The 22,002-nt window shown below is 50.9% G+C and overlaps 1 protein-coding gene across 6 annotated transcripts in view; it reads left to right on the plus strand.

Moving 5' to 3' along the window:
* Positions 1-280: 280 nt before the first annotated feature.
* The window catches only part of ATP2B4 (ATPase plasma membrane Ca2+ transporting 4), a 95,199-nt gene continuing 73,477 nt past the window's right edge, over positions 281-22,002 (plus strand). For 3 of the 6 annotated variants that reach the window (XM_002918189.4, XM_034667073.1, XM_034667074.1), the window contains exon 1: positions 282-708. The gene's annotated coding sequence lies outside the window, so the exon portion shown is untranslated. Of the gene's footprint in view, positions 709-1,956; positions 1,980-22,002 lie in introns of those variants that run through there. The other 3 variants (XM_034667076.1, XM_034667075.1, XM_034667072.1) reach the window with 2 other exon arrangements.

Consider the following 22,002-nt stretch of genomic DNA (forward strand, 5'->3'; position numbering starts at 1 on the left):
GCTTCCTTTTTCCCTCCACCCAGCAACGGTTGAATACCGCCACCCACATCCACTCCCCACCTCCACCCCCCACCTTACCTTCCTTCCCACAAGTGACAGCAAGGGCGGGGAGGAAACCAGAGAGAAGAGAGGATTCTTCCCCTCCATTTCTCCATTCCGCCTTAAGACAAACCAGGAAGCAGCTGCAGCTCGAAATCGGGCCACCTTAACAGTAGAGTCATGGTCTGGCCTCCAGCCAAGCCCCACCTCCGTTCCAGCTCTCGCTCCTCCCCCTTCTCCTCCCTCACTGCTCCGGGAGAGCTGGTGAGCAAGACTCTGGCCCGAGTTGGCTGGAGCTGTTGCCATGACAAGCATTTTCTTAAGAAAGCTCTGCTGTTGAGACCGTCCAAAGCTGGGGCTTGAGGGGGGGGAGCACGAACTTCCTGGGGAACCATCCCTCCGAGGAGAGCAAGGCCAGAGACACCCGTCCAGCTCCGCTGCACCCATCTTCTTGGAACCTGAGAGGTCCTTCCCTTTGGGAGGGCCCGGGGAGGAGACCCAGCCCACTCCCTGGTCGTAGCTGGAAAGGCGAGAGAGCAAAGCCAGCATCTCTAGCGTGGTGGCCACCCTGGGGAGACCGGTGGGTGGTCACCCCCACCCTACGCCGTCCATGCAAACCCGGAGGGAGAGTCCCACTTGGAGAAGCCTGGATCTTTGCTAGAAAGAGAGGTAGGCTTGCAGAGAATGAATTGACTCGCGATTTGAAACTTTGTTTCTTTCTTCGGTTTCAATGGCTTCTAAAACTCCCTGAATTTCCTCTGCCTAGCATGTTTCTTGCGACTGGGTTTGGAGTGTGTGTATCTGTGTGTGTGCCTGTGTGTCTGTGTGTGTGTGTGCGCACAGATTTGTCGAACACTCTTTCCTAGATTCCGTTCTGAGAAACCGTATAATCAAACAAGTGATTTTTTTTTCTCTTTTCCTAGTTTTTGTTATTCCTGGGCTATGGGGGTAGGGAAATGAAGGGACTGTCTTTTTCACACCCAAACTGAGCTTTTGGAAAAAGCATTTATTTCCCCCCATCCGTTCCAGCCCTCCCCCTCCCCCTTGGCTTGGGAATGAGACGCAGAATGGAAAACTGTGGCAAAAATATTTTCCGCGTCTGTTCCCTTTCTCCAAAGCCCCAAAGAGAGATGGAAAAAAAAAAAAAAAGAAAGAAAAGAACCGAGTAAGAAATTTTCAACAGGAGGGAGGGGCTGCAAGGAGGGACTGGGAGAGGGGCTCACTGGGGGGTGGGCGGAGGTAGGAGAAGTTGAGGGGTGGGGAAGGGGAGTGCACAAATTAAATTTCTTTAGCTTTGTAGAGAAACCTCAGCAGTTTCTCTGTCGCTTGCAAAATATCCTCAGACTTTCACGTCTATAATTAGCTGTGGAAAAAGCTGGGAGTTCCCTCGCCCGCTGTTGTTGAGTGTGTGCGGAGCGTCAAGAACCAACTGTATGAGTGTCTCTGAGGGCACCGCCCCACGCATCTCTGGTCCCAAAGGGGAGGAAAGAGCAGGGGGTGAAGTTGGAAAGTTTGCCGTTCCGAGGCTGGTGACTGTGGGGCTGGTGAGCGTGGGGGCGGCTGGGGGTTGGTCACAGGCATCCTGGGGAGGGTCCCCGAGCGTCCTGGGCCGCTGCGCCGTCTTGCAGAAGAGCTGGAAATGAGGCTGGGATGGTGCCTCTGGCTCTCCTGCACACGCTCGCTCCCTCGCACACTTGGCTGGCTCTTGGGGTGGAGGAGGCCGGCTAGCACCCTCCCCAAGGCGAGGCCCGCCTCACGCACCCCCCCCCCAAGCCTCCGAAGGACCCACCGCTCCTCTCCAGCTGCGGGGGGGGGCACGCGAGAGTGGCCTGCGCATCCTGGGAGCGAGTGGGCACTCTGCTGGCCAGAGGCACCTCCCCCGGGCATTCCTGCCGGACTTACAACAACTTGCAGACGCGGTGTCGGCGCCGGCTAGCCTGGTAGGGGGGATGTCGGATGGAGAAATCGCGGGCACGCAACTGACGCGGCGGGGGAGGGGAAGCGCCATCTCCTCCTCTGGGTGGGGTGTCTGGCAGGGAGGCTGCAGAGCCTCCCCTCCCTCCTCGAGCTCCTCCCCAGAGCTGCCCCTTCTTGCCCTTCCTATTCCGAGCCCCTTCCAGCCCCCTCACCGCCGGCCCTCTTTCCGTGGAAGGAAGGGAAGAGACCAGGGTCGTCCTAGGCTGGGACAGACCGTGGAGAGGGGCATAGGGCGTCAGGACGGGCTGGCTGGGGGAAGGTGGAGGAGGAGGAGGGCAGGAAGAGGTGGTGGCCCCGATGGCTTAGGGGTGGTGGCATAGGGAGCGGGCCGTGGGAGGTGGGTCCTGGGCCTGAAGCGGACGGATCAGCGGGCTCAGTTGGGCGGGTGGGGGGGCGGGGAGGAAGCACCTGCCTTCTGCCCTAGCTGGTTTGGTTGGAAGGGTGGTAAAGGTGGGAGCTTAGCAACTGAAAAGAAGGAGGCAAAGGACTCTTGGAGGAGAGCTTAAATGGGGCCCAGGAAGCAACAGGAACCAATTTTCATTTTGAGGCGTTGGATGATTGATCTGACTGCACCCCAAGGCCAGGCAGCTTCTCCCTCCTTGTCTTCTGGTGGAGAATGGAAGGAGGCCTTCCCCAGTGGGCAGGGGACCCAAGACAGGATCCATGCCCTTGTTCTGTAGGAAAGGGGGAGGGGAATCCATTTCTTTTCCTGCTGGGGAGCCCCATCCTCCCTGCCACCATCTTGCTGAGGTACAACCCCGAAAACACTCCTCCCCCCGCGCGCCCTGCCACCGTGGAGGCCCAGAATCCCACCATCCCAGCGGGTGGCCTGGCTATTCTCAGTGCTCTGACTAGGGGTAGATTCGGGTGGGTTCAGAGAGGGCTTCTCCCGGAGGAGCAGGTCCCACTCTAGCGCGCGCCGAGGCGCCGGCTCCCCCATCCCCCCACCCGACCGAGGCCGGGAGTCGCGGGGCGGGGGCGGCGGGGGCACCTCCTCTCGGTTCCCGCCCGGGCTGCAGCAAACTCGCGGCCCCGGGGCTCCGTGCGGCCCGCGCCCCGCCCCGTCGCGGCCTCTCCCGCAGCTCGGCCCCGCCCCCCGCCCCCCGGGCTCTGCCTCCCCGCGAGTACTCCGTGAGGGAGGCGCTCGAGCTGCCCTGCCCAGGTTTGCTGCCTTCTGGCCTGCGCTCAGCCTCCAGCCCGTCCCCGTCCCGCTGCCACCTCCGTGTCCCTGGCTGGATTCAAGGGCAAGTCTGGATTCGAGGCTGGAGGCACGGTCTTAGCCCCGGGACTTGCAGCACCCAGCACAGTACCTGACACGTTATAAGGTGCTTGGTCAACGTTTGTTGAAAGGGGGAAGTGACATTTTGGGAGAGCCTGAGAATCACCCTCATCCGGGCTGATGCCTCGCTTGCCCTGTGGGCTTCGGTTCCCCTCCGCACAATGGAAAGCCTGCACCCACTGCGATGGTGGGAGGGAGTGGCTGAGTCAGATTTGTCGACTGCTCTGGTCCTTGGTGTCAGCACAAAGTGAAAATGGGAAGGCCCAGTTAGGGGCAGAAGGAGAGCAGCTGGTTTGCCCAAGGTGGGAGTGCTGGAAGAAGTAAGGCGGTATGAAGGAGGTGGTGGGGGGCCCTGAGCAATGATACTGGGGAGCCCCACTCTTCCCCAGCGTTGGCTGGAGGGTCTTCAGAGGAAGAGGGGCCCTGGGGATGCTCGGCCCAGCCCAGACTCAGATGCCACCTGTCAGCTATTCAGCATTCCACAGGAAACTGCCTGTATTTCAAGAATGTGGCTTCTCTCAGTAGTTCTCATGGACCCTTTTCTCTTTTTTGTCTATGTTCTTGGTCTTGGCCTCAGCACCCAAAGACATGGATAAGCCCTGCCCTTTTAGGCCCTTCCAGATCCATGATGCTTTGGAGGGAGGAAAGGAAGGGGATCCTTCTGGCTGCCCAGGACCTTAAGAATCTTGTTTGGCTTAGGTTGACCCAGGTGTTTGGTTTGACCTTGAAGAGGAATGCCCTACCCTGGGGCCTCACTGCCTTCCCTGGAGGAATTCTTCCACCCCTTTGATGTCTTCCCCCCAGCCTGCCCCTCAGACTGTACTCCCTTCTCAGTCCCGGCCCCTGCACCTCAGACATGCAGTTGATTCCCCTCATGGCCCATTGGTATTTGGTCAAACTGGAATGCCATCCTTTCCCCTTTCCCCTTTCAGTAGAGCTGTTCTAGAAAGAAAGCAGCCCCTGGGGCTGGAGTCCCCAAGGCTTGTGTGGAATGTTTTGTGCTTCCTCTCCCAACATCTCTCTTTGTCTCTTCTTTCCTTTTTCCCTTGTATGAGCCAGCCTTGCTCCACTGACTTATTTCCTCTGCACATGTTAGAAGAGAAATGACAGGGACTTTTGAATTCTGCCTCCACCTTAAGCCAGCCCTCTGTGTTCAGCCCGCAGGAATGTGGGCTGAGGAGGGAAACCAGGCGGGATCCAGTTGGGACCAGAGCCAAGGGCTCCCAGTCAGCAGAGGAGCCTTCTGAGCCAATTTGTGTTGGGGAGTGGGTGGGGGGTGGGATAGTGGAGAGGCCAAAGGAGAGAAAAGGGAGGTGACAATTTAGGCATCAAGGGCCAAGGATCCCTCTGCCCTACTGCCTTCTCCACTCTAATTCATCTCAGGCTGAAGTCTTCAGCCGCATCACTTCTCTGTGCTCTGATTTCCCAAGTTAAGTACAGAAAGCTCTGGGACAATTCAGGATGATGAGCTGGAATGGAATCAGTGAGACCCCTTCGCTCTTGACTTCCTGCCAGATCACTCGGGCAGGGGGAGTGTGAGGTTGTGTGTTTACTGGTGGGGAGGTCAGGGACTCTCAGATATGGGCTTGGGGAAACTCTCAGCTCAGAATGCCTCTAGCAGAATCCACCTAAGTTGCAAAATCAGTGCTAAAAGTGCAAACCAGTACAAGTCCTACAGAGGGCAAGCTAGCAATAGCTAACAGAACGGCATATGCAGTTACCCAGCAGTCCTACTTCCGGGAATTTATCCAGAAAGTGCACATTCACAGATACGAGAAGACATATGCACAAGGTGATTCTTTAAGGCATATTTGTAGCCGGAAAGGAAATCACTGGAAACTACCCAATGCTCATCTCTAACAGACTGTCTGAATGAACAACGGTACATCCACACAATGGAATACTATGCAGCCAAAAAAAGTAGAAGCCCCGTGAACTGATAGGATGTGATTTCTAGGATATGTTACATGGAAAATTCAAGAAGCAAGAGTACATATAGTATGCAACCTTTATGTTGAGAAAGCAGGAGAAATAAGAATCGTTTTTTGCAAGCGCACACGCACACTCACACACACAAAGGATAAACCAGGAATTAATTTAAATGGTTACCCATAGGGTGGGTGGGAACAAGGTAGAGGAGATAGCGATGGGAATGAAACTTTACTGATTATACTTTTTTTAAAAAAAGATTTTATTTATTTATTTGATAGAGAGAGAAACAGAGAAAGACAGAGCACAAGTGGGAGAAGCAGGCTCCCCGCTGAGCAGGGAGCCCGATGTGGGGCTCGATCCCAGAAAGCTGGGATCATGACCTGAGCCGAAGGCAGATGCTTAACTGACTGAGCCACCCAGGGACCCCTGATTATACTTTCTTAGACAGTTTTGGGTTTTGCACCAGGTAAATATTTTACGTACTCACAAGTTCAATTAGATCCAAAAGAAAGAAAACAGTAAACCCCAAAGCCGACCACAACAGAAACAATGAACCTAACTGAATATCAGTTTGATTACTCCACAAAGAAAATAATTAATTCAAGTAATTTTTTGAGTAAATGCCTTGACTCTTAGTGGAATGTATATTCTCAGGATAAAAAGAACTACAAAAAAAATCTTGAACTTTACTTTCTCATTGTGTTATTAGTCATGGTTGTTGGTGTCATTAACTCTGAACGGTTTTTTGTTTGTTGTAGGATAGATCCGATGAGTAACCTTACTGGTAGCTCTGGGAATCAGGGTTTCACTGTGGAAGAAGAGAGAAAGAAATACAGAACCGGGGAATGTGAGGCAGAACCCTGTGATCCTTTATCTCCTAGGTCTGTTCCCTGGAAGGGTCTAGAAGCAGTGCTACCCAGTAGCGGTGAACACATCTCGCGCCCAGATGTTTCTTTCTAAGTACCACTTCCCCCTCCCAGGAAGCAGGGCTCCCCGGAGAAACGGCGGGTTCAAAGTGTGGGACTGGGAATCATGGGATGGTAGAAAGCTAGAACGTGCGGCTGGCCAAAGGACACACGAGTGGGCTTCAGGAAGCTCCCAGAGCACAATTTCAGGATACACTGAGCATTGAAAAGAATAACAGTAATAGACTGTGAGACACGGAATAAAAGATGCCATGAGTCCATTCTGACAGTTAAAGTGGAACAGGGAGGGAAAACTCTTAGCACAGAGATGCCAACTAATGAAAAGTGGAGGCAGTGACAGTACGTGACATGTACCAGGTTGCAGCCCCTCCTGCTACAGCTGGTTTGCGCCAGGCTTTCGAATGAACTCTCAAACCATTGGGTGAAAGGCTGATCTCAACGCCTATCACCTCATGGATTACTGACTCCTTGCAAAATGAAAAACCTAGTCTGTACAATGGGGAGATTCAGCACTGACTGCCCTCACCAAGTAACCAAACATCTGAGGGGGTGGGACCACCCAGCCTGAGTTCCTCCTGAGGTGCTGGGATATGCAACCATGTCACCTGTATGCTTGTCAAAAATGCTTATCTGGAATCTAATCATGAGGGGACGAGAGACAAATCTAGAACGTGAGCCAGTCCGCATGACAACTGACTGAGACTTAAAAAAAGTGAATGTCATTAGCAGAAGCACTGAAATTGCATGCTAAGGGAGAAGGGCAGAGAGGCAGAAGCCAGGCTAGAGGTAAAGAAGCTGAAGAAACATTATAGCCAAAGGCCATGAATAGACCTTAAATGGATCTTGGTTCAAAAAAAAAAAAAAAGAATGTAAGGGACATTCTGGGACAATGGGACAAATTTTAATACAAATATGAGTTGATAAGTCATTATTAATTGTGGAAGATGTCATAATGGTGTTGATAATGGTTATGGAGGAGAATATTTTTGTTCCTAGATAGTATGCAAAAGTATTTAGGGGCCAAGGGTTGTAAGTGATTATCAAATGGTTCAACAAAAATAGTATGTGTGTGGGGGTACGAGCTTTGCATACAAAATGTTAACGGTCGGTGATTCTCCGTGAAGGGTCTGGAGTTGTTCATTGTACTATTTTTTTCAGCGTTTCAGTTTTGGAGTTTTTCTAATACTAAGCTGGGGAGAGAAGTCAATACCAGAAAGGACCCCTAGATTCCTGGACTCCTCTCCCTCAACTCCCAGACTCCTGACCCACAGAAGTATCCTTTCTCAGTTCCCCCAGCCTCACACAACACAGGGAAGGGCCTTCTTAACAGCATGGTTTCCCCTGGGGGCTGGTGGGGGGAATCTTCCTTCTCTCCCTCACTGTTGTCAGCTCCAAGCTTTCCAGATTTCCAGGTGGGAGCAGCTGGGGCAGAATGGGTGGGCCAGGGGCAACAGGTGGGAGCAGGCATCTCCCCACCATGCTGTGGGCCCCCTGAGGAAGCCTAGGAACTGCACAGGCTTCCAGAATCATCCACCTGCCTTTTGGAGAGGGGTCCCAGGCTGTGAGAGGAGAAATCCACCGACAGCCCCAAGGCTGTTTCTAACCAGCCTTTCATATCCCTTCTGAATTCTATATTTGGGTGATTCTGAGAGAACCTGGCTGTGCCTGCCCTAAGCCTTCATGCTTGGGGTAAGCAAGACCTTCTGGGCCCATGCCGCCCCCCCCCACCTCCCTTACCCCACTCTTGGCAGGGACTGTGTATGGCTGCACTGTCGGTGACCCAGATCATCACCGTGCTATCCACCCCCGCCTTCCCAGCCTGGTCCCAGCCCTGGAGAGAGATCAGGTTTCCAGGACTGCCGCTCTCCCTCTCTTTCTCTCTCTCTCTCCCCTCCCTGGAAACCCTGGCATGACTCAGGGCTCTTTTCATGCAGGAGAGGGCTATTGATCCTTTAGTCAATTCCTCTTCTGTCTTGCTAGGGAGCCTGTAAGAGCACGAGCCAGGAAGTTGGAAGGGGGCAGACAGGGCAGAGTTTGTTCTTGGGTGCTGCCAGGCCTGTCAGAAGAGCATGGGACTGGGAGTCAGAAAACTGGTGATCTGGCCCCTTTCCCGCTGTGTGACCTTGGCTAAGGCGGTGATGTCTCTGGGCCTTTGTCTCCCCCACTGTAAAATGAAACCAGGCTTGGACAAAGGCATTTCTGATTCAAGGCTCCTTTTCTAAAAGGGGTGAAATTCTCAGTCCCCAAACCAAACTCTTTCCATCTTAGAGCCTAGCACCACGTACCACAACATCTGGTAGCCAAGTTCCATCCTTCCATCCAGGATGACCAGAGGTAAGGAGACCTAAAGGAATCTGTCCTCTGGACAGCCACTCTTGAAGTTTGGGTGTAGGACGGGTCCTAAGATTTCCCACCTCACCTGCCTGGATGTTCAACTAAGAAGTATCTACTCAATACCTTCCAAAGCCATAATTCTATGTCCTAAGCTGGAAACTAAGAAAGATTGGCTAGAGATACAGAGGTCCAGGCCTTCAGGGGGTTTACTCTCTCCTAGGGAACATGATATCCCAGAGTTATTAGGCTGAACCATGAACCATACGAAGTTGCTGATATGCTAACAGACCGGCAGAAGGCAATTTCATATGGTTCAGCCTCTTACTAATATTAGCAGATATTGGAAATCAGTGACTGCACTCCGTGCTGCGGGATAGAGAGATGAGGTTTTCACCCGAACCATGTGTTGGGTTTGGAGAAATTTGGCCAGCTGCTGGGCCAGCCTGCCCTCCCTCTCAATCCAGACTTTTGGCCTTGGAGGTAGACACATCGGCCAAACCCTTGTCCAGACTCTGGCTGAGATTCCAACATTAGCCTTTCTGGTAACCGGCCAGGTCAGCTGCCCATGGGGAGAGAGGAGAGTGCTGTCCATCCACAGCGCACTGTTCCTCTGCCCTGAATGCCCTGCCTCATATCTTGGGAGCTGAGGATGGACGGAAGTCAGAAAGGAGGAAGTCAGGAATATCCACTTTATTCCCCCCCACCCCCCATCTGGTGGCCGACTACAGCAGGATCGATCACACACTTGAAGCCTCATCTGGCGCAGGGACAATGACCTGGGGATGCTTGGGTCTGAAGGGTACTAGTGGGAATGTAGAGATCCGGGTCTCGCAGGGCTCATCTGGAATTATTCTCAGAGGCGGTGATTGCCAAACAGGATCTCAATGAGGAGAGAGGAGAGATTTGATGGAGGAGAGGTTGGGGGAGGGGAGGTGGTGGGTTAGGAGGAAGAGCGGGGCTGCCGCATCCAGAAGAGGGCAGAGGACACTGAGCGTCATGGAGAGTCAGATGCTGTGGCAGGTGAGGGAGGCTGTCTGATCCCCCCACTGGAATGGCTCCAGCCTTTGTCTGAGCCAGCACCCAGGTCGCGGGCAGGATGGCATCTGGCCTCAGCAGCAGCCCGCTGCCTGAGAGCTCTGCTGGTGCTTGTGGACCATTAGGGTGATTTTTTGATGCTTCCTCCCTGCCGTCTGTACCACAGCCTTCTTTGTGGGACACACTCAGATGACATCTGTTAGCATGCTAGGACAGACACAGCTGGCATCCACACTTCCAGGGGCTTCCTGACCTTGGTGCAGAGGAGGTCAGTTACCAGGCTTTGGCTGGGGCGGGTGGGGGGGTTGTTCCTGTTATGGAGCCAGAGCATTTGAGACGGACAGAGTTGGGAAAATGGTGCCATTGCCCTCTTTGGCAAGGGAGAAAACTGAAACCTGCTGACTTACTCACCCAAGGACACCAGGCGAGTGTGATAGTTTGAGGCCAAGCCGGAGCTAGACCCCACTTCTCCCCACTCCAAGTCTGTGGCTGGGCCCCTGACCCCAGCAGTGCCGCACATGTGACCCAGCTCAATGCCCAGCCTCCTCACTACCTGATCTCTCTACCCGAGTCACAGGGAGAACCACCCCGGCCCCTCCAAGGATGGCGTGTAGTAGCATGGTGAGGTCATGGGTTAGAAGCACTTTGGAAAATGCCAGAAACCATAAGAGTGATGTGCCATGATTGTTATTGTTGCTGGTTTTCTTAACAATCAAGGTCTCCAGCGCTGAAGAAAGTGCAAAGGAGAAGCACTGCGGCCCCACCCTCATCATTGTGGAGCTCCTAATGGAGCTGGGTTTCCTCTCTTGGAACTTTCCACGGCTCCTCCCAGATAGTGGGCCTGGAGCTGGGAGAAGCAAGGTGATTGAGGGGAGAGCAGAAGTCCTGGAGAGGGGTGGGCAGAACCTTCCTCCTGCCTGGGCATCCCTGGCCCTGCACTTTGCACAGGGTGCGGCACCTCTGAAAGGTCAGAGGAAGTGTGCAGGGGAAGCTCTCTGGTCTCCACTTCTTCCTCTACCTGCTGGGTTGGCTGCAGAGCTCTGATTTGGGGGCCAAGAGTCAGCAGGTTGAGGCCGCTGTCATGTGGCAGACAGCACATGGTGATGTGATTGCTAGAGCCAATCTGTCATTCATTTGCTCGTTCATTTATTCATTTGTTCCTTCAACACACATGAAGTGGGCACAAACTGTATGCCAGGCACTACATTAGGATTTGGGGAGAAGTCACGTCCAGGACGCAGAGTGGCTAAGAATCACCCCCTTTCGGCTCAAGGACAAGTGTCCTGAGCCTGGGGTCCCACAGCAAGCCCTGAATGGCACAGTGTTCCAGAGAACTTGAATTTGTGTCCATGGAGAGCAGGGAGAGATAACCCCTGACCTCAGAAACATAAGGCCTAGATTCCATACGTAATTGAGCTGAGAAGGGCCTTGGAGACCATTGCAGGGCAGCCCCGTGTTACCAATGAACCTCTAGCTGGATGGTGAAGGCTGTGCCCTTGTCCTTTGCCAGAGGAAGCCCTCTCCTGGGCCAGGGCGTGATGCGGAAGCTGGGCGTCCATCTAGCCTGGAATATCCAGTCCTTAGGCTGGCACCCCCGTGTTGTCTGACTTTGCAATCCCCTGCTTACAACCTGGAGCCTCTGAGCCTGTTGGGGCAGAGCCATTCCATTGCTGGGATGCCCAGAAAGGATCTGAATGAAACCTTGGAATGAAAACATAAACTTCCCAGAGAAACTCTCCAGTTTCTCCTGTAATTCTCACTTCCCATTTCAGCCCCTGTACCTTACTTCCCGGAGGCAGTGTGGTATCACGGGATAAAAGAGTGGATGTAGATTTGGTTGGTACATATGACACAGATCTTTATTGAACTTCAGTCTTCCCATTATAACATGTATATATCATCACCTTTCCTGATCTGCCCTTTGGAGTGTTGTGATGGACAAACGAAATACGGGTAGGAGAAGGCCTCGCATACATGCTTAAATGCTAGGGACATGCAAGTGCTAGGTATTCCAGGGCCTTGTCTCATTCCCCACTGCGTGTTTTTTTTTTTTAAAGATTTTATTTATTCATTTAGAGAGAGAGAGAGTGTGCAGGGGGAGAGGCAGAGGGAGATGGAGAGAGAGAGAAAGAATCCCAAGCAGACTCTGCACTGAGAGCAGAACCTGACACAGGGCTCGATTTCACGACCCTGAGATCATGACCTGAGCCCAAATCAAGAGTCGGACGCTTAACCGCCTGAGCCACCCTGGCGCCCCCACGGCTAGTTTCCATTCCTTCTCTCTGCTGCCCAACCCCTTGACCCCACTACATAGCATATCCTTCTCTGTTCTCTCACTGCCCTCTCCAGATGCTGCTCTTCCTGGGTCCTCCCTCCTCGCCTAGATCAAGACCCAGCACGACACGTGTTGTGTCTTAAATAATAGTGACAGCAGTAGAAGTGATCATCTGACCTACCATTCATTCATTATGTGCTAAATACTAGGATTATCACATGTAATATTTGCATTAAATATTTGATTAAATATTTGTAATATTTAATCAAGTCTTGAGTTTAGAGATTAATAAAGGTATTCATATAGCATAAGGCTGAGGTCCAACCCTAGCCTAAAACATATATAGATTTCCTCTCTCCATTGCCGAGTGAGTGAGTGACTGGTTGACATGAACATGGAGAGATTTGACAGCATTTATTGAATGTCAACTAAATGCCAGCTGCTTTCACATTATGTCACAACAAGCACCTTCTGAGACAGGTACAGGATTCGTCTTCCAGATCATCTGGCTACAAAGCAAAAAAAGAGTGGGGGGGCTTTATTAGATGTTTACAGAGAAATATCACAGACCTCAGTAGGGGAAAGTGTAGCCCCTGGGTGGGGACTCCTCTCTGGGGCTGTGTGCACTCCCTTCTCCTCTGTTCCCTTGTCCACAGGCATAGCACCCATTGTGGTTAACCCAGGCAGCAGGTTCAGCCTCCGAATCCATATGACCTTCCTGTTTCACTCTCCAAGTAGATGAACTGAGTCTCTCAGTCCAAAAAGATGCCAGGAGATGCCGATTCCAGCTTAGGTCCCGTGTCCACCCCTGTGCCAATTATCTGTGGCCTGCTAGAGGGAAGTGGGGACGAATCAGACATGGCCACCCAGGCCTCTCCCTTCAGCAGGGGCTACAGGAAGGAGCAGATGTTTCTAGAGGGGACATTCCTTGACCTTCTATAGTGCATTCAAACTCAGATACGCTCTTCACCATATCAAACTGTGTCCAGGACATCGTAGATATGATGCCCTGGTTTCAGCCTCTAAATAGAGGGCATGTGAGTAGTTCTCCCAGAATCTGTGGGTTCATCTAGGAGGCCTAGAAAAATAAGATCAGCATTTGTGAACCCTGCTAGATGCCAGGCTATGCATATACATTATTTAAGGTTTTATTTTGGGAGCACCTGGGTGGTTCAGTTGGTTAAGTGTCCGACTCTTGATTTCAGCTCAGGTCTTGATCTCAGGGTCGTGAGTTCAAGCTCCTCATTGGGCTCCATGCTGGGTGTGGCGCCTATTTAAAAAAAAATAATAAGATTTTATTTTTAAGTAATCTCTACACTCAACGTGGGGCTTGATCTCACGACCCCAGGTTTAAGAGCCGAATGCTCTACTGACTGAGCCAGCCAAGCGCCACCCCCCCTTTTTTTTGCATAGACATTATTTTTAATCCTTACAACACTACTACAACATGCCGTTGTCCCAATTTTACAGGTAAGAAAGCTAACACCCAGTGAGTTAAGTATCTCTCCCAGAGGTCTTCTGGCTGGTTAAGGTTGGGCTGATTCTTTGACCCAGGCCTTTCTGACACCGAGACTCATGTCTTTTGCATCATGCACGACCGCCTCCCACAAAAAAGGACCGTTTTACTGTGATTCTGCTGGAATATATGCTCCATGAGGGCAAGGTTCTTCATCTCTTTGTTCACTGGTGTATCCTAGGCATCTGCGGTAGTGCCCGGCACATAGTAAGGACTCAGTAAAAAATGGAGTGGGTTTTGCTTTGGTATCTTCTGTACTCCTGGGCTTCCCATGGTCAGAGGACAAAAGGGTAAAATTCTAACCCCTGGAGAAGGACCCACTGGGTGTGCCTCTGATCCCCACTCTACTCCCACAGTCCGCGTTGATGGGGGACGTTATGAGCAGTCCCTCGATGCGGAGGGCTGGTCCTGGAACCATCTCTATTTCCTGGTGGGCACATCTGACCTAAGACACTTCATCCTGTGAGGGGAGGAAGGGAAAGGAGTTTTCCCTGACACTGGGAAATCTATTTCCTGGACCTAGGAAATGAATGCCAAGTTCCTCGATGGCTAGAGAAAAGAATGCTAATTTCCATTAGGTGTTCAGCCCCAGGGGTCAGAGTTTAACAAGTCCTGGATCTCTACCCATGCCTTTCTCTATAGCAATGCTCTGTGTTCTTGGCCACCCCATCAGCATTCCCAGTCCCAGCAGCATTCCCATGACAGGTTACCCTCCAGGGATGCACTTGATATTTGCGCAACCGCAGTCCTGGAAAAGAAGACAGAGTGGCAGCAGCCAAGCTTACCTTGTTGGCTCCTGCCCTGCCTTCCTCCCCTGGAAGTAGATGCTGTAAGAGCCAATGCTGGGAAATCTCTTGTCCATGGAGGGAACTAGGCTGTGTCACGCTGTGGCCCAAGGATGCCATCACTCTTCGGTCACCCAGGTCAGCTGCCAGCAGCTGTCGGAATTGAGACTGCCACTTGATAAACAGGCAGGAGAGTCCCAATCTGGGAGCCCATCGTCTCTCCCCAACACACACCCACACAGAAACTCTAGCTGGAATGAGGTGGCAGCTGGGCCAAGGTAATACAGAAAGCAGAACTTGCCTTCGCTGAGCAGGAAGGGGCTTGGCCCTGAGTGGCTGGGTTGGGTCCCATGCTTGCTCCTGCTTCCTATGGATGGCTTAAATGTCGCAGGTCCTCCGGGTATGGGGGACGTTCTCCAGGCCCCTCCCAGTTTCTCAAGGATGGCATCCAGTAATGGGAGATGCTTTCAGAGGAAATGAGGGTGTGAATTTTAGCTAAGAGTTCATGTGAGCGGGCCCAGGGCAGCGTGGCTGCCGGGCTGCGTCAGCGGGCCGAGCCCACGCACAGCCTGTGAGCCGCTCGGAAGGAGGGGTGGTGCCTTAGTCGTCTCTGAACACCCGGTGTTAAGCACAGCCCGGGGCTCATTGGCTGATCATCGCTCAATGTTGGGTGGATGGATGAATAACTGGATAAAGAAATAGAAATTTTTCATTAAACGGGAGTCGAGATCGTAGCAAAGTTGATCTTCTTCCTTCCCAGGGTCACCGCCCCTGTTCAATACTTCCTCGTCTGGTGCCTAAATAATGGCAAAGGCCTCCTACTGACAGGCAGGGGCGTCTAGAGACAGAGGTTCTAGATTAGAAGTTGGGAGACCTGGGATTTGAACCATTCAAGTTGCTTTTTCACGTTTGGGAAATCACTGAGCCTTTCTTTCCAGGCTTCAGTTTGTTCGTGTGTGACAAAGCAGTCTGACCTCAATGTACTTCAAGGACATTTCAACTCTCAAATTCTCTGCCTCCTCCTACCAAACCCTGCAGATGAATGAGACTCGGTTACCAATATTTAAAAGTCCGAAGATTTCAAATAGAAATCCAGATTTCTTGCTCTGTGTCAGAAGTCAGAAGTGCTGACCCCATCGGCCTCCCTCTTTCTCATGGCAACAGTTAGCAGGAGCTGAGTAGCTGCGTCCCCATTCTGACAAGGGTCTGCCTGGTTCCTTGTCCCCCGTCACCTAATGCTCAGCCTGCTTCGCTTAGTTTTCTGCCTGCCTGGTCCCTTAGGCATTTGAGTCTGCAGCCTAGAATGGGAAAAATAAAACTTGTAAGTGTGGAGGCAAGGGCACCTAGGATAGGGTGACAGCCCTGGGAGGCAGCTCGTGCTTTGCTCGGCTCAGGTGGCAGAGACTGGGGGTAACTTCGTGGGAAGTGGGGTGATGGGCACGTGAACAGAAAACAGTAGCCAGTGCCCCAGGAGACTTTGCTTAGGGACCTGGCACCCCAGAATTGTTGAGCCGAGCTGCATCTCCCCCTCCTTGACCTCTGTCCCCCTCCCAGACCCATGTCAGGAGTATAACTCTGTGTAACTGTGCGTATATAACTCTATGGCCGCTACTTCAAGGTGGGAAGAGGACTGGGGCTCCATTTTAGAATTTTGACAGTGGTGGTACTTGCCTTTTTGCTCCTTTCTGCTGTCCAACCTCCCCTAGTATCTTTGGCCCAAAGCAGGGCATTCTCCCGCTAACTGGCTCAGCTCGTCTCCTGCACCGCTGCTGTGGACAGCTGCCCCCCAGAGCTCCCCGGGGCCGGCCCAGTCTGGGGTCCCGAGCCCCAAAGTCCCTTGTCTAACTGGGAGCTAACTTGTGCCCCAGTTTAAGTCAGGGCTGTTTCCCAGGCGGCTCCTTTGTCATCCTGCCCGAGTCCCAGGCAATTCTGCCTCTGTCACCTTAACCAGAGAGCACGTTCCCTGCTTACCCACGACTGAATCTTTTCTTCATACTTTTCTGGTTTGTATGCTCTTCTTTAGCTTGTTACTTTTAGTTTGATCAATTATTCTGTGGTCTGGTCTGGTCTTGTGTGTGTGTGTTGTTCTAAAAAAAAAAAAAAAAGAAAACCATCTATATTTCCTTTCGCCAGCCAGGCATTACTCACAGTCATCATGGCTCATTTGACACCTTTCATATGGACATGACATATCTAAACGCCAATTTACACGGCAATTACGCTTGTCCCAGTCACTTTCAGAGACTCTGCATGTTAGGGCAGGCTTTTGTTGTTTTCCCGGTGTCCTTTAATCCAGATGGTGGCTATTGACCGAAGTGGTTCTTTATGTTTTTACACCTCCCCGCCAGACTAAAAGGAATGCATAAAAATCTCTAATATTTTACTTAGGACTTACTATATGTTAGGCACCCATACCAAATGTTGAAATTGCATGACCTCCTTTTCCTCCTCAGGACAGCTCTGTGAGGAAGGTGTCGTTCCTATTCTCCTTTTTTCCAGAGAAGAAACGGAGGCTGAGAGAGAGAAAATATTTTATCCAAGGTCCCGCAGCTACTAAGTGGAGGATGTGGAATTCAAACCACACCACTCAAATTCCAGAGTCTGAGCTCTGTACTGCTTCCATACAAGATCATTCTAGAAAGTTTGGGAAATTCAGAAAAGCATAAAAGAAAAAATAAGATGTCCGTAAGTCCAGGGATAACTCTTAACATTTTGGTGTATTCTCTAGTATTATTTTATATCTTTAGGTGAGTGTATACATTTTTTTAAATTGGAAACACATTGAATATTGGTGGGTTTTTGTAAAGATTTTATTTCTTTTTAAGATTTTATTTTTAAGTAATCTCTACACCCAGTGTCGGGGCTTGAACCCCCAACCCCAAGATCAAGAGTCACATAGCTCCACCAACTAAGCTAGCCAGCCGCCCCTAAATATTGTGGTTTGGATTCTAATTTTTTCCTACCCAATCCTATCCGTATTGTGAGCATTTTCCTACGTTATGAGGAATTGGCCGCAACTCAGTCTCAAATAGGGTCCAGGGAATCTAATAATAGCAGGCAACCGGAAGCAAAAGGTTGGTGTGATTTTAGAAGAGAATTAAAGATACGGATGCCCGCAGCCTCTTCCTTGAAAGTGGACAGTCTGGAGCCAGTCTGGGTGGGGCGCAGAGGTCTGAACCTGGGATGAAGAGATCAGAGAGGGAAGAAAGCTTGCAACTCTTGAACTGCCTTTGAGAAGCTCCGTCCCTCCCTCTGTGTGTCTGGTTCCTACGTGGATGTGCAGGCCAACTTGTGTTTGAAGTGAGAGTTACAAATGCAAAGTGGCTTTTACACAGGCTCAGCCGAGGGCCAGGAGTTCTGGAAGAGGATATGGAACACCCTAAATCAAGCCCCCTATAAACCTGTGAGTGGAATTACTCACTAACGGCAGAGAGGCTGGCCCTGCCTGCTGGGTGTGTGCTTACACACTTGGCCTCTGGCTGGAAAGAACCATGAGGCTTTCTTGCCTTCCTTCTCTATAATGTGCATGTGTGAAAGATTTTTATCTGTGGCTAAATTTTTAAAAAAAAGAAACTTTTTTTTTTAAATCATCCAAGAATAGAGCAGGGAGGGCAGAGGAAGAACAGGAGGTTGTCACCAGCCGTAAAATAATGAGCAAATGCAGGGCTGGGGGCAAAGACAGCATCTAGCCTATATGACAGGGCAGAGTGATGCTTGCGGTAGGTGACTCGACACCTCTTTGGAATGACAGCTGGGTTGCCAGCCTCTTGAAGGTCACACCAACCGCTGTTATAAATTCAAGAGTGACAGAATCCTGGTGGCCTCCATGACAGGCACAGTCTTATCCAAAGAATGTTGGCACATGCTCAGTACAGGCTCCAGGGCTGAGATAGGAGGTCTTGGATTCATCCACGAGCTGGTGCCACCTCACTGTGTGACTCTGGGGAAGGCTGCTACCACGCTGTGCCCATGATCTGTCCCCTGGCGTACAGGGAGGTTTCCCTCCTTCCTAGGCCATCTTAGGGAGATAGACAAGAAAAATGGTGAGAGATGCTTTGGGTTTCCATTATGAATGTAGAGGAATCTTATGATCATATTGGTTCTTCCAGAACCTTCTACAGCAACACAGGAAGAAGACAGGGTGCTATCATTGCACATGTCACTTAACTGCTAAATGGTAGCCTTTTCATTCTACTTAAGATATCAGATAATAGAGTCCTGAATACCTTATAGGGTTATTACAAGAATCGCATGGGGTAATGGATATGGAAGTGCTTTGTACACCATTGAGTGCCTAAAATATGTGGGTTATGATTTATGAAGATTCTTGGTTGGGGAATCCCCCGAGCTTTGGAAGGCCACTTCCCCAGCTTATATAAAATTTGATCTCTTATCTTTGGGTGCGGTGGATTCTCTCTATGGCTGTAGATGAGAGGGCGAGTCCCAGCAAGTGTGACTGAGTTGCTCAAAGCAGGTGAAGAATCTGGGACTCTCCAGGCATTAAAAAGAGCCCCTTAATTGAATTCCACTCTTGACCATGCCACTAGCTAACAGTGTGACCTTGAGCAAGCCCCTTAACCCCTGAGCTCAGTGTCCTCATTTGTTATTTGTTCCTAATCACAAAGAATCGATATGATAACCAGGGGAAGAGTATGGACTCTACAGAGAAGTGTTTGAGAAGTTAAAAGCGCTCTCTGTGTGTGAAAGTCCATTGTTAGAGCTCAGAGGTGCTCCCGAGGGTGCTGAGCTGAGCCAGGGATCCATTAAGCCCAGAAGTCCTAGAATCCCATTATGTCAGTGCCGGAAGGAGCCATAACTCCAGCCCCTCAATTTTACAGCAGAACTGAGGCCACGGAAAGTACGTGGTTCCCACTTGTACCCTGGCCAGGCTTTACTCTAGGGCTCAGGTTCCCCACAGGCGCAGTGGGGTGCCCTCCAGTTTACCTCCCCTCATCCCAGCACCCCCGAGGGAGAACTGAGACATTCACCCTGTATGTACTGTAATATGGCCTGTTAGAGCCTCTGGGATTTACGCTGTCCTTCCCTTACAGCGGGATGTAAACAGTGCCTTTCACGCTGACATCCCAGAATCACCCCGACATCCCAGAATCACCCCAGTTTTCATCCCTTCCCCCGGACAACATGCAAGCATTGATCATAACATTTAGGGAGCCTGCCCTGCAGGGCAAAGTGTGGAGCTGGGCCCTGCTGCCAGCGGCCACTGGCAGCTCAGGGCAGGCAGCGCAGGGAGGGACGGGGCTCTCCGGAAGAAACCCTGCTGAGCCGTCGTCCTCGGCTGAGCCACTGAAACCACAGGGCGTTTCGTTGCTCTTGGGGTGTTAGGGAGGCCAGGTGAAGGGAAGGGCGGGGTGAGAACGGGCCGGCTTCCCCGCGGCGTCCGGAGGCAGAAGGGTGGAGATTCCTCCCCGGGGTGTGGCGCGGGGAGGATGAGGGTCCTGGGGGAGGGAGGCGGGCCCCAGTGAGTCACGGCCCCCTCCGTGAGCCATCGCTAGCTGGCCAGGGTGGAGCCGCCGCCTTCTTGGGGGGCTTTGGCGCCAAGCCAGACCTGGAAAGAGCTGAGGCGTTAGTGACCCCGGCTGCTCCCCAGGCCGGGCCGCTCTGGGAGCCGCGCTGGAGCGGAGCTGGCCGACTCGTCGGAACCCGCCGGCCCCCAGCGGAGGGTGAGGGTGGGCGCAACGGCCCTGCGGCCGCGACACCGGGCTCGCGGGTGTGGGGCCCTCCTCCTGCCTGCCCACCGGGCTGAGGCCGCTGCGCTGGATGCCGGACAGCACTGGGCGCGGGAGAAGGCTCGGCGGCTTGTCCCCCTCCCGAGCCCTGGGCCCAGAGCTCCCTGGCTGGGTGGGGTTGGCCCCGGCTGTGGGACCCAGGAAGTCTCAGCGGCGAGGGATTGGCACTCTCCCCAAACTTTCACTTTGGATCCAGGAGGAGACCGGCTCTTGGGTCTGGGCCCCCAGTTGCTAATTCCCTGAGTCTCCCTCCCTCGTGAAATGATGCTTCTCTTCCACGTCTCCCCACCCGGAGCAGACCAGGTCACCACCGCCTTCTCCCTCCCAGAAGTGGCGCTCCCCACTTCTGGCTCTCAGGCCCTAGAGGAATATCGGCCCCTGTGCCGCGTTTTACTCGCATCTCTGCCCCCTCACCCCCACCCGCACCCCATTTCTAAATTGATTGAGCCTTTCTTACTAGGCTCATATGGTCCAATGCAGTAATACTGACTACGATGTTCAAGGACAATTTTAGACCATGACATTGACCATAGAAGATCTCATCTAAAACAGTCTTGCTAAATTTTGTTAGATCCATGGCTCTCTTTGATCGTGCAGATTAAAAAATGTTGCAGGCAGAAATGGTGGAAACCTATTTTTCTTTTTCTCTCATCTCTAGCTTTATTTCTCAGGTGCAAAAAATTGAATGAATATTCATGATACATTTTCTTCATTGGTTTATGCATATTTCTCTTCACTACTTAGTTATGTAGGTTATTTAGTATTTTAATAACTTAATGAAGACACCCGAACCCACCACCCAAGCCAAACATAAGATCACTACCATAACTTGCATCCACCTATGTGCCCTTTCTATCCCATGCCCCCACCTCATCACCCATTCCAACCACTATCCTGAGTTTTGTGTTTATCAGTCTCTTGATAAGTATGCCTAAGCAAATATATTACTTAGTTTTGCTTTATATTCTGTATTAAAAATATATACTGTATACAGTCTTCTAGGGCTTTTTTATTTTCATTCAGTATTATGATACTAAGACTTACCCTGTTGAATGTGGCTGTAGTTCGTTCATTCTCACTGCTATATAGTATTCTATGGGTGAAGGTATCACCCTTTCTCACACTTATGAACAGACCCGCCACAAACGTTCCTATTCATGTCTCATGTGTGCAAGTCTGTCCTGAGTATAGATCTCAAAAGGGAATTCCTAGGTCTTGGTATATGAATATTCAACCTTACAAGATAATAACAGGTTGTTTCCCAATGTATTTGTCATAGTTTTGTCCCCACCAGTGAAGTGTAAGAGATGCTGTTTTCCATGTCCTCCCAAGTACTTGGTATCATCAGACTTTTTAATTTTTGCCAACTGAGTGGTGTAAATAGTATCTCTTAGTGGTCTTGATTTGCAGTTCCCTGATTACCAATGAAGTTGAGCAACAGAAATAACACAAATAGATCAGACCTGCAGAAATTGCAGATATTGGGATTATTAGGTATAAAAAAATAGGGGCACCTGCTGGCTCAGTTGGTGGAGCATGTGACTCTTCATCTCAGGGTTGTGAGTTTGAGCCCCACATTGGGTGTAGAGATTACTTAAAATCTTTTTTAAAATTAAAATAATTTAAAATATGTATTTTAATATGTCATAAGAGGGGTGCCTGGGTGGCTCAGTCATTTGAGTATGTGACTCTTGATTTCAGCTCAGGTCTTGATCTCAGGGTCCTGAGATCGAGCCCCATGTCAGGCTCTGCACTGATCTCTGCTTGAGATTCTCTCTTTCCCTCTCTCCCTCCCCCCCAAATAAATAAATAAATCTTTCTAAAATATTATAAGAAATAAGAGTGTATTGGAAGAATAATGGACAGGAAACTTAACTGAACAGGCAGCTATCAAAGGGAGCTTCTAGAAATGAAAAAACTTCTACAGTTACCATAAAGGAAATTTAAATTTCAATGAATAGCTTAAAAAATAATATATAACAGCTGAAGATAAAATTAATGAATTGGAAGGTATTTCTGAAGAAATTATATAGACGATGGAAAAGATGGAAAATGTGGAAGAGGGTACAGGCAGGAACATAGAGCAGGGGTTGACAAACTTTTTCTTTAAAGGGCCAGAGAGTAAATATTTTAGGCTTTGTGGCCCATATGGTCTCT

This window comes from Ailuropoda melanoleuca, chromosome 8, assembly GCF_002007445.2.
Source record: "Ailuropoda melanoleuca isolate Jingjing chromosome 8, ASM200744v2, whole genome shotgun sequence".
Lineage (NCBI taxonomy): Eukaryota > Metazoa > Chordata > Mammalia > Carnivora > Ursidae > Ailuropoda > Ailuropoda melanoleuca.